At 37.0% G+C, this 14,166-nt stretch overlaps 1 long non-coding RNA gene across 1 annotated transcript in view; it reads right to left on the bottom strand.

The window, feature by feature from the left end:
* LOC307185843 overlaps positions 1-14,166 on the bottom strand; it is a 200,713-nt gene that overhangs the window by 24,529 nt on the left and 162,018 nt on the right. The window contains exon 4 of the long non-coding RNA XR_013828184.1: positions 6,989-7,105. This is a non-coding gene — a long non-coding RNA (uncharacterized lncRNA). The remainder of the gene's footprint in view (positions 1-6,988; positions 7,106-14,166) is intronic.

The raw sequence follows: 14,166 nt of genomic DNA, 5'->3' as shown, positions 1-14,166 counted from the left end.
GCCATGGGACAGGGGGTGGAAGCAGGGAGGGATTAAGAATTAGAATTCACCAGGGACATAGAGAATAGACTGCTGGTTGCCTAGGGGTAGGAGGGTGGGAGAGAGCTGGATTAGGAGTTTGCGATTAGCAGATGTAAACTGGTATATATAGAATGGGTAAACAACAAGGTCCTACTATATATAGCACAGCGAACGAAATATAGTCAATATCCTGTGATAAAACATAACGGAAAAGAATATGAAAAAGAATGTATATATATGTATAACTGAGTCACTTTGCTGTACAGAAGTAATTAACACGACATTGTAATTCAACTATACTTCAATAAAAAATAAAAGAAAAATTAGAATTTACTTACATCTGAGGAGCAGCATGACATTTACAATACATCCATATACATACACACATACTTATATATGTATAATGTCTTCATTTATTTATATCTATAATGAAGAAACTAGAGTAAATCATTGATTTGTCAATACATTAGGAATAAGTAGGGTGCCTGTTAAAATGATAGATTTCTAGGCCCTACCTCATAAGTGACAACTGCTGGGAATAGGGCCTGGGCTCTTCAGTTTTATGAATTCTTTCCTGATTCTATTGCTCTGGAATATTTGGGAATTTTTGGAACTTAGTGAACTCTTCCAGCTTTAACATTTTAAGATTCTGTGTTTATGGAGCCAAAAGCAGAATTCTGGAACTGCGCGTTTGATACAATTTTGATGAGACTGAAAAAGGAGTTTGAGGCAAGTGTGTAAAAAACCAAGCTAAAGAGGTTATATACATTCTGGATACTATAGAAAGCCAAAGTCTGTTAGAAATTTTACCATTCTCAACATACATTTTTAATGTAAATATATAAATTCAGGCTGACTACTTTTTTGTTGTTGTTGTTGTTGTACACGGGCCTCTCACTGTTGTGGCCTCTCCCTTTGCGGAGCACAGGCTCCGGATGCACAGGCTCAGCGGCCATGGCTCACGGGCTCAGCCGCTCCACGGCATGTGGGATCCTCCTAGACTGGGGCACGAACCCGTGTCCCCTGCATCGGCAGGCGGACTCTCAACCACTGCGCCACCAGGAAAGCCCCAGGCTGACTACTTTTTAAACTATGGAGAGAAAGAACATATGATAAAATTTTGTTGTCTGTTTATTTTGGATATTATTGGAATGAATTAATATTATTTGTCCAACCTGCATATATATATGATATTTTGTTATCTGCCATCTGAATATTTTAAAATTATAAGTCAGTACATTGGGTGGTAAGTTTTTTTGAAGCCGCTCAGCATGTATCTTCTACATAATACTGTATATGTATGTTTCCTAAAGAATTCTTAAGAAAAAAGTATATATAACAAAAGTATATATACTTAGTGCCTCATAAACCATATTTTCCAAAGCTAGACATGATTCTGTCAGTGAAAATGTGATTTAATTGAGTGCTGCCTTCAAATGGCATTCTCTACTGGATGTCATGGAGATATGCAAATGAAGTTAAGGACATTGTCCTCATTCTCAGAGAATTTGCAATATAATAGGGGAACAAAATGCAGATGAAAAGATATAACAACACATGCAAAGATGACATGGAAACAGGTACAAATTAATGTAACAAAAAATCAACGCTAAGAGAAATGGAATAATGGAATGATCAGTGTAGAGTAGAACCATTCAAGTGGTCTTGATGAAGAAAATTTATTTTAAATTGATGTTTGATAAAGGCACAAATATGGATCAAGAGACAAATAGTGGAAAGGATATTCTATTCAGACAGCATGGCAAGACCTCTGGAGAACAAAGGGTTAGAAGCAAGAGCAAGTAACTTAATATGATTGTTAACAGATATAAAATTTGTGCCCAAATATAAAAATGTGATATATAATTCCCTTTGATTCTGTTTAGAATGAACCCTTAATCATCAAATCATGTATTTTTTCATTTCATGTAGGATAAGGAGACCTGTTATCAAGGATTCTGTGGAACTTTAGGGTTTCAACCTTCACTGAAAACCAGTGGCTAAAGAATATTGAAACACTGATAAAGTTTTTTAAAAAAACAAGAGAGAAGTTTGATCTAAGAAGAACACTTTTAAAAGTGTGTCTACAATATCTTAAAAATACAACTGCATCGCTCTTGCTTTTACAGTTGGAGCACTGCAATGATCAGTTCTAAAAGCACAGACAGCAGTTTTAAAAGATTATTCCAAGAAAATTTCTGGAAATCTAATGCAAAGTATGGATATATTCTTGTCTATAATGTTTTTTTATTTTACTATAGAAATTCACGTTCATAGTTTAAAGATAAAATAGCACCGGAGACAGGTGAAGATTTAGTAATCTCGTAAACACGTATCTCACCTCCACCCTCCTTTCTAATATACTTGTAATTGTTTGGTGAGATCAGTAGTCAGAGTTTACAGCATTGTGATTATGTAAAGACTGTATACTGCCAAGTATACTACAATTATGTTGGTGTTTCATAAGATTATTTTCCCTAGTTAATACCTAACTTCTTTTTGATTGGCCTGTTATGTGCCTATCTCTAATTTTCCCCAAAGATTCAAACAGACCTAGCAAAATTTTTTCCAAGTTTTCTACTACTTCAAATTGTCTATCCAGGAGATGTCAGTTCAGCTCCTCCATTCTCCTGCTCCACTGTAGACTGTCTTCTCTCTCCATCTATACACAGCCATCATCCTAATAATTCCCTTCACAATGTCTTCCCCTCTTTTCAGGGCTCCACCTCTTCCTTTTTCTTTTTTTTTTTTTTTGCGGTACGCGGGCCTCTCACTGTTGTGGCCTCTCTCGTTGCAGAGCACAGGCTCCGGACGCGCAGGCTCAGCGGCCATGGCTCACAGGCCCAGCCGCTCCGCGGCATGTGGGATCTTCCCGGACCGGGGCACGAACCCGTGTCCTCTGCATCGGCAGGCGGACTCTCAACAACTGCGCCACCAGGGAAGCCCCTTTTTTTTTTTAAATTTTTTTTTTCTCTTCCTTTTTCTTGATCTACTCCCTCATTTTAGCTGAACATATCCTCCAGTCAATTCCTAGGAGAAACAAGGTGAATGGGAGGTCACTTTTTGAAACACTGAGAATTTGAAAATATCTTTATCCTCACACTTAATTGAGTGAGAATTATTTTTTCTTTCAATTGTAAGGGTATGGCTCTATTTTCTTCATACTTCAGTTTTGTTCTTGAGGTATCTAATGTCATTCTTATTTCTGATCTTTTATTCATGACCTGTTTTACCTTCAGGAACACTTTAGGATTTTTTTTTCTTTATTCCTATTCTGAAAGTTTATGATGATATGCAGTTATATGGATTTTCATTATATTAGGTACTTTTCATGGGAAGAAATTCAAATTTCAGCACTTTAAGATATTTTCTCTAGGGTCATTCAGAGTTTTCTATACACATTACTTCAGAAATGCTAGGAATAAAGGAAGTGACTGAGGATTCCACAGTTCAGTATGAAGATTTTCACTACATACCATGTTTTCATCCCTACCTCTCACCCCTGTACTCTTAAATGCCAGGTACCCCCTGGTCCTGATTAAAACTCTCCTCTCCTGAGATATGAGAAAGGGTCTATATTTATCCTTCACAGTACTTGACACCTTCAATTGATGAATCTCTTATAGGTTCTGCATGGTGATTAATTACATCAGTAGGCCCCACTATAATCACTGAGATGGTAACCCAACTAATTCAGTTCTCATTCCTCTATCTAATGTCCAGCTTCAAAAAATTTATTGAAATCTCCCTTATGTTATTGTCCCATCTCCAATTCTTTAAGAAATACAGCAGAAAGAAGGAAATGGCAAAAAATAGTTAGATGATCTATAATACTTATCTCGTTCTTCTTGTGGTTTAAAGTTGTAGCTCTTAGATGTTTGTGTCCTTATTAGTTCTCAAGTATGAAAGCTATTCTGAATCACAGAATTATACGGCTAGAAGAGGTCTTGGAAATTAATTTTACAGATGAGTTAATGGCAGAAGCAGAAAGAGAATATTAGTTTCAGGACTCTCATTAATAGCATTATGTATATTAGCATAGAATATTTCCCTAAGTAAAATGAAGAAATGCATTGGACATGATACCAAGATAATTGAGAAGTATAACTGCCTAAGAAGAATTTGAAGGAAAATGAAATTATAAACAACAAAGGGCTATTAACTTTAATGTACAAAGCGTTATTTCAAACCCATTTAGCCCCAGAAAGAAATTTGTAATATAAAGTCAGCAAATAATTCAAAATAAAATAAAATGAGTACATAAATCAGGGTAAAAGCTAGGCTGATGTAATAAACAGGCCCAAAATACAGTGGCTTAAAGAACATAGTAATTAAGTTCTCTCTCTTATAACAGTCATGGGTGACAAAGTCCAAGTCAGCTGAGTGGTTTTGTTTCACACTATCATTCAGGAACACCGTTTTCTCCCATCTTGTAGTTCTGCAATTCCCAAACACATTGTCATAGGCTCACCCATGTTCTAGGGGAAAGACAGTGGAAAAAAAACCTCAGGGAAGTAGTCAGTCAGTGTTTTAAGGTCAAGATCCATAAGTGGCACATGTCCTTCTGTTTACACTGCTGATAATCTAGCCACAAAGTGAAACCTAGCTGCAAGGGGGGCTGGGGGATGAGGCCTGTAGCTGAGCAGACACATGGAAAAGAGGGGAACTACAGATTCATGCTGCAGAATGGAAGAAGGGATTTTGGTGGCAACTGGCTGCCTCTGATACAATGAGATACTACTTTTCAGGAATGCAATAAACAGATATCTCAAAATAATAGTATTCACTGTTAGCAAACATGAGCTGAAATGAGCACATTCATATGTTCATAGTGGAAGATTTTCTGGTGTAATCTTCCTGAAAAGCAACTTGGTGATGCTTATCAAAAACCTTAAAAATAGGGCTTCCCTGGTGGCGCAGTGGTTGAGAGTCCGCCTGCCGATGCAGGGGACACGGGTTCGTGCCCCGGTCCAGGAAGATCCCACATGCCGCGGAGCGGCTAGGCCCGTGAGCCATGGCCGCTGAGCCTGCGCGTCTGGAGCCTGTGCTCCGCAACGGGAGAGGCCACAACAGTGAGAGGCCTGCGCACAGTAAAAAAAAAAAAAAGAAAGAAAAAAAAGTATGACTGGACAATAGGCATAAATTGGGACTATCCCACAAAAGCCAGTAAAGGAGAAAAACAAAATCAGACAGGCCTTCAAGTCAACACTGAACATGAAAAATTCACTGAGCATTGTCTACAAATTACCGAAAAAAAGACACTATCACCTAATAAAAAAATTATACCTGGCTATTTTATCATCTAAGTATAAGAGTAAACCATTTTGAAAAAGAAAAAACAATTAGATTAAGAACTTCATCCAAGTACGAGATGAATGAGGAAAAGGTGATGATGAATATTAATCCTATATAACCATAGGACCAAGAGTAACATAGATATAGGGTTATGATTACAGAATCAAGCGAAAATAGTATAAACTTTGACAATATAGAAATGAGATCTCTCACGAAAATTATACAGTGAAGCAGGTGAGAATCTGGGGAAAATATAACGCACACTGATAACCTCATCTTATGTAGCTGGGATTTAAGATATATCACTTAAAGGTAGAAAATAATACAATAGAGTCATAAGAACATGTAACAGTAAAATTAAACACTAAGAAAGATATTATAACCAATCACAATGAATGGGAAAGAGAATGGGTAAAAGAATGGGAAGGAAAAAGAAATACCTAATTTTTTTTATTACTCATCGAAGGAAATTAACAGATACTATTTAAAATAGTAGAGGATTAAGAGTATTATGTAAAGTAATAGTTATAAATGTAATAAATAGAACACAAATGCAAACCTTCAAAACACTCAATCAAAATAATAAAAACAAACCAAAAAACTTTAAACCCACAAAAATATTTTAAAGCATAATGTAATATTATAGAAGTATGACACCAAAAGTACCTGTCATATCAACAAATGTCTAAATTAACCTATTAAAAGAAGAAAAATATTTTCAAATATATTTGCCTCTGGGTGTATACTTTTCACTTTGGGTGCTTCCTCAATTATGCCTTTTTAAAAGTCTTACAAAGGCAGTATGGACATAACATTCTAGGAGCTACATCACATGGCAAATGAAAGTGCTTGTGTTTGTGTGTCTTTCTGTGGATACATAAGGCCATGCTATGTGTGGGATATGACCTTTTATATAACATTGCTTTTGGGACACAATTAAATCTCACTTTAGAGTTATGCACATCTTTATGTTTGAAGGAGAGGCTTAGTTGGTTTGACCTGTAAAAGGTCTGAATCCATTTAAAAATGAGCCATGTTGTATACTCTATATTTTTATCCAATATTTCAATCAACAAACTACATGTTCCAAAAGCCACTAGAATTAATTTTTCATCGTCAGTAAAACTTTGGCAATAACCTCTTTTAGGAAGGGGTAACATTGACTGGGAAGCCCACTGAAATACCTGAACCCATGGTGGGCTTGCACAGTTTGCCCTTAGTATCATTACACTGATTTTCATCATGGGAATCATCTTGGCCCACCCTTCATAATATCCTTTATTAAATCTTGAAAATTAATTTTCACGGGTGACTGAGCTCAGTTAAATGGCTCTTATTTCAGGCCATTAAGGGATGCCAGCTTGTTAATGTGAAATATCAATTAAAACAAAAATTCCAAGCATTTCTTAAAGGAGTTTAGCTGCATTAAGAAATCCTGGAGAGTCTCCGAGTTAATTTGCTTCAAACATTTATTTCTTTTTCATTAACAAGGTTGGGACAACATCATGTAAGTGGTTAAATTTGTTTTTACTTAACGGATCACTGATCCTTCGTGGTCTTTTCAAATCCATTCCACCAATCAACTTTTCAAAAACAAGTTCTCAAAACACCTGCATACACATGCAAGTTTGTAACCTCAAAGAAAAAAGACAACAACTACAGAATTGCATACCCAAAATGAGACGTAAGACTGAGGGAATGTAGGCTGCAAACTGGAATTTGTGTCCAGGACCTGTTTCATCCAGAGCATTCTTTGATGCTTCAATTATTTTTCCAAGAAGTTCTTATTCTGAGGAAAGAAATAAAAAATTTGTTTCGTATTAACATTTTGACCCATGTTTACCATGTAAAGAGTAGTATTTATGGTCTTCTTGGAGTATGTATGAAATTGCTAGGTCACCCGTATGAACCATTTAACCATATCATATATGGTTTTTTCCTGTTATTCATAAAATTATAAGCACAGTAAGAAAAAGTTATCACATACTGACTTTTAAATTAGATTAGCACTAACTTTTTCACCTTGAAACTTACAAAGTTTTCTACCCTGGACTAATATTTTGTATTTGTGCTTTGGGAATTTTCAAATAATTATTTTTTATCTCATTTATTTCTCACACGGCCTTGTAAGGCAGACAGAGCCAATATTATTTTCTCCATTTACCAGTGAGCAAACGAAGTCTCTCGGTGCTCAGCTGATGAAATCCAAGTCCCTAAGTCTCACCAGCCTGGGATCTTTTCCCCAAGCGTTGTCTCTCCTAAAGCTCACAAACCCACTACAATCTATTTAGAAAGTTCACACATAGTACAAGTTTGAAACAATTCTTAGGTTTCTTGGGAAAAAGTAGAAGAGAAGAAAAGCAAAATAAAGTATTATTTCTGTTAAAAACAGCAAGTTATTTTACAAGCAAAATAAGTTTATTCAGGGATAGAGGAGAATTGCAATTCTCTGTAGCAAAAACCATAGCCAAGTCCAGCAAACAAAGGAGAGTAACGTTACTTTATAGAAGAGAGGGAAAGGTTGGGAGGAGGTGTTTTGAATGAAAGTCCATCAGAGGAAAGTGAGAGTTCAGGCTAATGATGGTTTCCCGGTGGCTGAGTTGCAATGTTCCCACTGGTTGCACTTGTTGCTGGGCAAGCAGAAAATCTTCCTTCCTCTGCTGGGGTAGTAAAGTAGTAATCTTTTTCCTGTTGGAGATGCAAGGTATGTCTCTTCCTTCTTGGGGTCTGCAGATGGCAATGAGTGGTAGTGCGTGAGAGTTTCCCCTTCTGGATTCCCAACTCCATTTTATTATTTTTTTTAATTATTTCTTTTTTATATAAACTTATTTATTTTTTAAATTTATTTTTGGCTGCGTTGGGTCTTTGTTGCTGCACGTGGGCTTTCTCTAGTTGCAGAGAGCAGGGGCTACTCTTCGTTGTGGTGCGCGGGTTTCTTATTGGAGTGGCTTCTCTTGTTGCGGAGCACGGGCTCTGGGTGCCCGTGCGCCACTAGTTGTGGCACGGGGGGCTTAGTTGCTCCGCAGCATGTGGGATCTTCCCCGGCCAGGGCTCGAACCCGTGTCCCCTGCATTGGCAGGTGGATTCTTAACCGCTGCGCCACCAGGGGAGTCACCCCCCAACTCCCTTTCAAATGAGGTTTCCTTTATTCAGTTTCACATTCCCAATCAAGGAAGACATTCAGCACTGAAGAGCCTTTGAAACATACTCTCACAAATCGAAATGTTTGTACCCTTGCCATAAATGGCATCCAGGCTAATTATTGCTAACAACCCAGAGAGGGAAAATTGTTACAGATTCACTGAGGACTGAAGCATTTTTTGGCTCTTCACTTTGTGCAGAAGGTTAAAAGAAAGATCTAACCAGCAACAAAGTTGTTATCTAGGCACAGAATATGTAAGTGCTTGCTGAAGTTTTCTTGCAGATGTTTGAATATATATGTTATAACAGGTATAGGAATTGCACTTTCTACCTACTAAAGATTTGTGATAAATGTGCTCATTTTCAGTTCCAATTCCAACTGCAATTTCATAATGGGGAAGTAAGATTTTTATGTCAAATAATTACATATCAGTAATAATCTTGTATTTCTTTGCTTTTACTTCCTATATTGACTCCCTATAAGGAATGGCTTCAAGTTTATCAAACTCTTTAAATCTGGGTAACAGGTTACGTATTAAGGTAAAGATTTATATCAAATGCTAGTTGAGGGAAATTTCTTAAATTTAGGGAAGCCTTTCCTATGCCTAAAGATGAGACTGCTTTGGACCAGACCTTCTTTGTTTTGGGTTGAGTCACTTGAATGGCCTCACTGAGTTATGTAAATGTAATGTTACCTGTATCCTTTGTCCTCCAGGAAGTTGTAACTAGACTATTTATTTGTTTGTTTACTTAGTGGTTTAGCAAAAGCCACCTCAGTAGAGCTGATTACTAGGGAGAGGTAGATGAATTTGTGTGAAGAGGCTTCAACCTCCTGGGAAAGGGAAAAAAAAAAGGAAGTTCCAACCTCCACTGTTCCTACTTCTCAAAGTTCAGAGTTGACGAGTCTTTTTGGTATAGAGTAGACCAGAGTGGCACAGAATAAGGCCCAGGTGTAGGACAGACGAAATAATCAAGTAAAATAAAATTTCCCTGAGAAAAGCAGGATTCTGGGCCAAAGACTAGAGATCCACAAAATGTCCAAAGATTTTTTTCAAGGAAAACTGTCAAGGAAAACACCTTCTGGATGATACTGGAAGCTCCACTGGGCATAGTCAGTCTAGCATGTTTCTGGGCACTGGGGAGCAACGGCTGACTGTGGGAATGTGAAAGAGCTGTAATGCTGGAGCTCAATGTGACAAGTGTGGCCTGAATAAGATCTGGATCTGCAAGGACCATCCAACAGCAGTGGACCAACATCTGTTCCAACCCATCTTTAACAATGACCACTCCATGGCCAGGAGAAGTAAAAGCAAGAGAAAACTGATCTGTCCTCTTTTTTTCTTTTCACAGTGTTTGGAAGCAGACTCTGATTGACTGAGAAAGGCCTTGGAATTCTTAGATAATTCAAGAGTTGAGGGATTTTCAAGAGAAATTCACAGGCCAATGTTAGTTACTAACATATAAATATAAAAATTTTCTATCAGCACTGTTGTCTACGGATCACCTTCCTAGAAATTTTTAGTGTAATAGACTCTTGGTTTTTTCTGATTTGTTTGAACTTACTAATAGTAATTTAAAAGTCTATGACATGAAATAATTTGTACTTTTGCTACGGCATTTGACTTGTCCCATTGCAAGAGCAGCGAGTAGAAATTGGTCACTTAGGTGTTGAGCACACTTAGCAGGCCATCCAGCATCTAGATGTATTTAACTGAGACTCATACGTATTTTATGGAGAAAATTTAATGTTATAGCTGTTTTGTGAGTATAAAATCTCCTAAAATTTTAAAAAATAGATAAAAATAAGAATTTTCACATAAAATTCTCTTGGGTAAAAAAGAAAGTTCTCCAGAAAAAAAAAAACAAAAACCATCTGAGGATCTTGCAACCCTGGGCTCAAATTCTGATTGTAAATTTCAGGTGGAGCTGAATACCAACTGCCTGCTTTAGACGTGATATGTACCCTCTAGTTCACCACACCCCCATATCATTACTGACTGAGCCAGAGTGATACCTGCCATTTTCTTCACACACTGTGATTTTTATCGTGACACAAGTCCTGGATTTTGTACCCACCCTATTTATTCACAATACTTATCTGGCACTGGAGTTCACGAGCTCTGTCCTAGACTCTGTCTTTTGGATGGTGGTTGTAACCTCAGTTCCTTAGTATATTTCTAGTTCTCATCAGCAGAATGTCCTGCTGAATGAAGCCCACCTGATTTCTTCTCCACTCTACTCCTCTACTCTCTTCTACTCTTGTTCACAATTGTTGCAACTTGTTAACTAAAGAGTGGTCCAGGGATTTTGAATGTTCCCCCCAAAATCCTGCAGAAACTAAAGCCAAACAACACAAAGCAATTATTAGAGAAGCCCAGGTTGTAGGAAAGAGAGCTGTAAGTCTTCCCCCCCACCCATTAAATACAGACTCTTACTTCCTTTTCTTGGCTGCGCTCTGAAAATGGAGGAGGACCTGAGAAACACCAATACTGCTAGTTGAAAATTTAACTTTTAACATATTATTCTGATGAAAAGTAAAAATTTCCTCTTTTTTAAGAGGTTTTGACTTCAGATTGGAGGAAGTTAAGGAGACATGAGAAATAAACAGAATGTGAGATCCCTGAATAGATATTGGAACAGAGAAAGGATACTGATGAAAAAAATGAGGAAATTTGAATAAGACTTTTAGTTTAGTTAACATTGTTGTACTGATGTTACTTTCCTGGTTTGGATCATTGTACTGTGGTTACGTAAGATGTTACCATTAGGGGAAGCTGGGCAAAAGTTATATAGGAACTCTGTTCTATTTTTGTGACTTTGTCTAAAATTATTTCAAAGTAAATGTTTTATCAATTTAAAAAAGATTTTATATTTTTCTTTTGATGCATCTGTTAAAAATATATATCTATGGTCTCAAAAAGAGTGAATATGTCAAATACTAAGCTCTAAACAGCACTGCAATATTTAGAAAAAGAAACCTGTACATTTGTGTAGAAAACCTTCTGTGACTGCATATACACTCCCATGGCTATAGATACACACTTTGCTAACAGTTGTTAGATTACCCATGGCCTGACTGTCCGCCTGGATTTCCAAGTAGCCCTATAGCCTTACCACATGTTGAATGGTTATATTACTCCATTTTAGTCTTATATTACTAACTTTGTCTGGACCAGGTCCAGAGATAGTCACTGGCTCTTGAACACTATGTATTCTGTGTTCTACTGTAAGTCTTGCAGTGGGTCAGTTGCCCAAGCACTGCTCTTACCCTAATAGGAGGGTCTAGCTGAGTCCGGCTGGTTTCATATATATGATACTCTAAGGGCTACTACCTTCTCCCTTAGATTCTCCACACCATTGTGAGTCAAATCTTTTTGTCACCAACATTGCTATTTGCTACCCCTATGTCTTCATTCGCTCATTAAGTATTTACGGAGCATCTATTATGTGTAATGCACTGGGCTAAGCACTGAGAATAGGGAAAGAAACACGTTGGACATTGATCTTATCCTTATGGAACACATACACATACTTGGTGTGTGTACTTAGTGACTAAATAGTTGGCTATTTTTTCTTCCTTCCTCCCTTCTTTCCCTCCTCTTCCTTCCTTTTTTTTCTTTCATTTCAGATCTGAATGATAATTTCTCTCTGGCTCCTAGAAGTATTTTTTAAAATTTATTTCAGGGGCTTCCCTGGTGGCGCAGTGGTTGAGGGTCTGCCTGCTAATGCAGGGGACACGGGTTTGAGCCCTAGTCTGGGAGGATCCCACATGCCACAGAGCAACTAGGCCCGTGAGCCACAACTACTGAGCCTGCACGTCTGGAGCCCGTGCTCCGCAACAAGAGAGGCCACGATAGTGAGAGGCCCGCGCACCGCGATGAAGAGTGGCCCCCGCTTGCCACAACTAGAGAAAGCCCTCACACAGAAACAAAGACGCAACACAGCCAAAATAAATAAATAAATTAATAAACTCCTACCCCCAACATAAAAAAAAAATTTATTTCAGCTCACCAATTTATTGTATAGAAGAATCCTGATTATATATGATTAGCTCAACTCTGCTATATTAGTATCTATAACTTTTGTTTTCGAAAAATATTGCACGATCAACAAGTTTCATTGTATACAGTTTGCCATTCAATCTAAAATTTGTATATTTGTGAGTGTGGATATAAACATGCAAAGACTTGGAGGCCCTGAGTCTTGCTCTTTTCAACAGCCTGCTTCCATGGCAACAGAATCTATTAGAAGCCACCTTGTCACCACAACTTTAGGTCCAAATAATTTCACAGAAAAGATAAAAAGGTATGTGGCAACTCTATCTTGCTCCATCTTTTACATAAAGTAATTTCTCAGAAATATGATCAGCACTTGAGACAACAGTGATTAAAAATTAAAAGGCCCCGAGAGAGAGAAAAAGACTATCCATAACAAGGATTTTGAAAGCTTAATGAAAGGTAGAAGAAAACATGATAGGACTGCAGTCTTTAAACTTTTTTGCACAGTGAACAATTGATCCAAAGTTTAAAATGTGAAGATTTAGATCGTCATTGGGAGACTAAAATGTTCATCCTTAAGGGTTTGTACTTACAGGCCCATGAAGAGAAAAAAAATTTCATCCATTAAGGTTGAAGAAATCCTAAATTTATGGTGTCATTTATTACCTGGGTCAGAAAATTAAATATGAGCGCAAATACTTCATTATGTCCTTTGAACTTTGAATGTCAGAGCACTTTCTCCAAAACAATAAAGGCAGAGGTGCCCTAGTAGGACACAGAATTGTCAGCCCAGCATTTTTGTTCTTGGTTCACTGGCTTTCCACATCTCTGTGCTCTAAAACACTGTGTTGATTTTGCTGAACTCAGTAGGTCATAGAGTCTTCTCATAAGGTTAAGGCCATAGAATTAATTCCTGTGTATATTAAGTTTTATGGTCACAGACAGCACCAAAATTTTCACTAGTCACAAGAAAGACTGGGCCAGCCAGCAAGACTAAAAACTTCATCTTCAAAACTGTTTACTGACGCCATCATAATGATTAAACATAAATAAGTACAATACATATTACCCATTTGTATTTAGTTTTATTTTATTAGGGGATGTGGCTCAGGGTGTGATTGTTTGGTCAATATATCCTCTTCAGAGATAAGGACAGAGTAATTTCTGTAAAGAGCAATAGACATAGGCTGGTCACTGGATATTCAATTTTAAAAATTTACTAATAATTTAAATAAATGTAACATGAATATATATGCAATCGACATCTCATATTGTCTGATGTCCACAGCAATATACATAAAGTGAAAGATTTATATTCACTTTATAGAGACTTTAGGACTCTGTATTATTATTTTGTGAATTTCAAAATACATAGACAAATTTTAAAGAGTTTAAATAAAGCCTATAATAAACAAGTATTTATTTAACATTTATTGTGTACTAGGCACTAAGACTTGGGGAAGATGCAAAGACAAAAAAGAAAGCTAATCTCATCTTTTACTGTCTATCTGGGGAGTTGCCCTTTTAAAACACAAATAAGGAGGTGAATAAGGAAGGATGAATAGGGAAGTGCAGAGTATAGAGTGAATTGGTAGATAGATTTAGGATTTAAAGTTAGAGTATTAGGATTTAAATTTATAACATTAGAATCAAAGTTTTGGTGCTTTTAAATTCTGCCCCAGAAGCCTAGTTCATGGTAAAGTCTCTAGTG

This window comes from Stenella coeruleoalba, assembly GCF_951394435.1.
Source record: "Stenella coeruleoalba genome assembly, chromosome: 4".
Classification (NCBI taxonomy): Eukaryota; Metazoa; Chordata; class Mammalia; order Artiodactyla; family Delphinidae; genus Stenella; species Stenella coeruleoalba.
The sequence above is the reverse complement of the archived record's forward strand: the minus strand, read 5'-3'. Positions and strand labels throughout refer to the sequence as shown.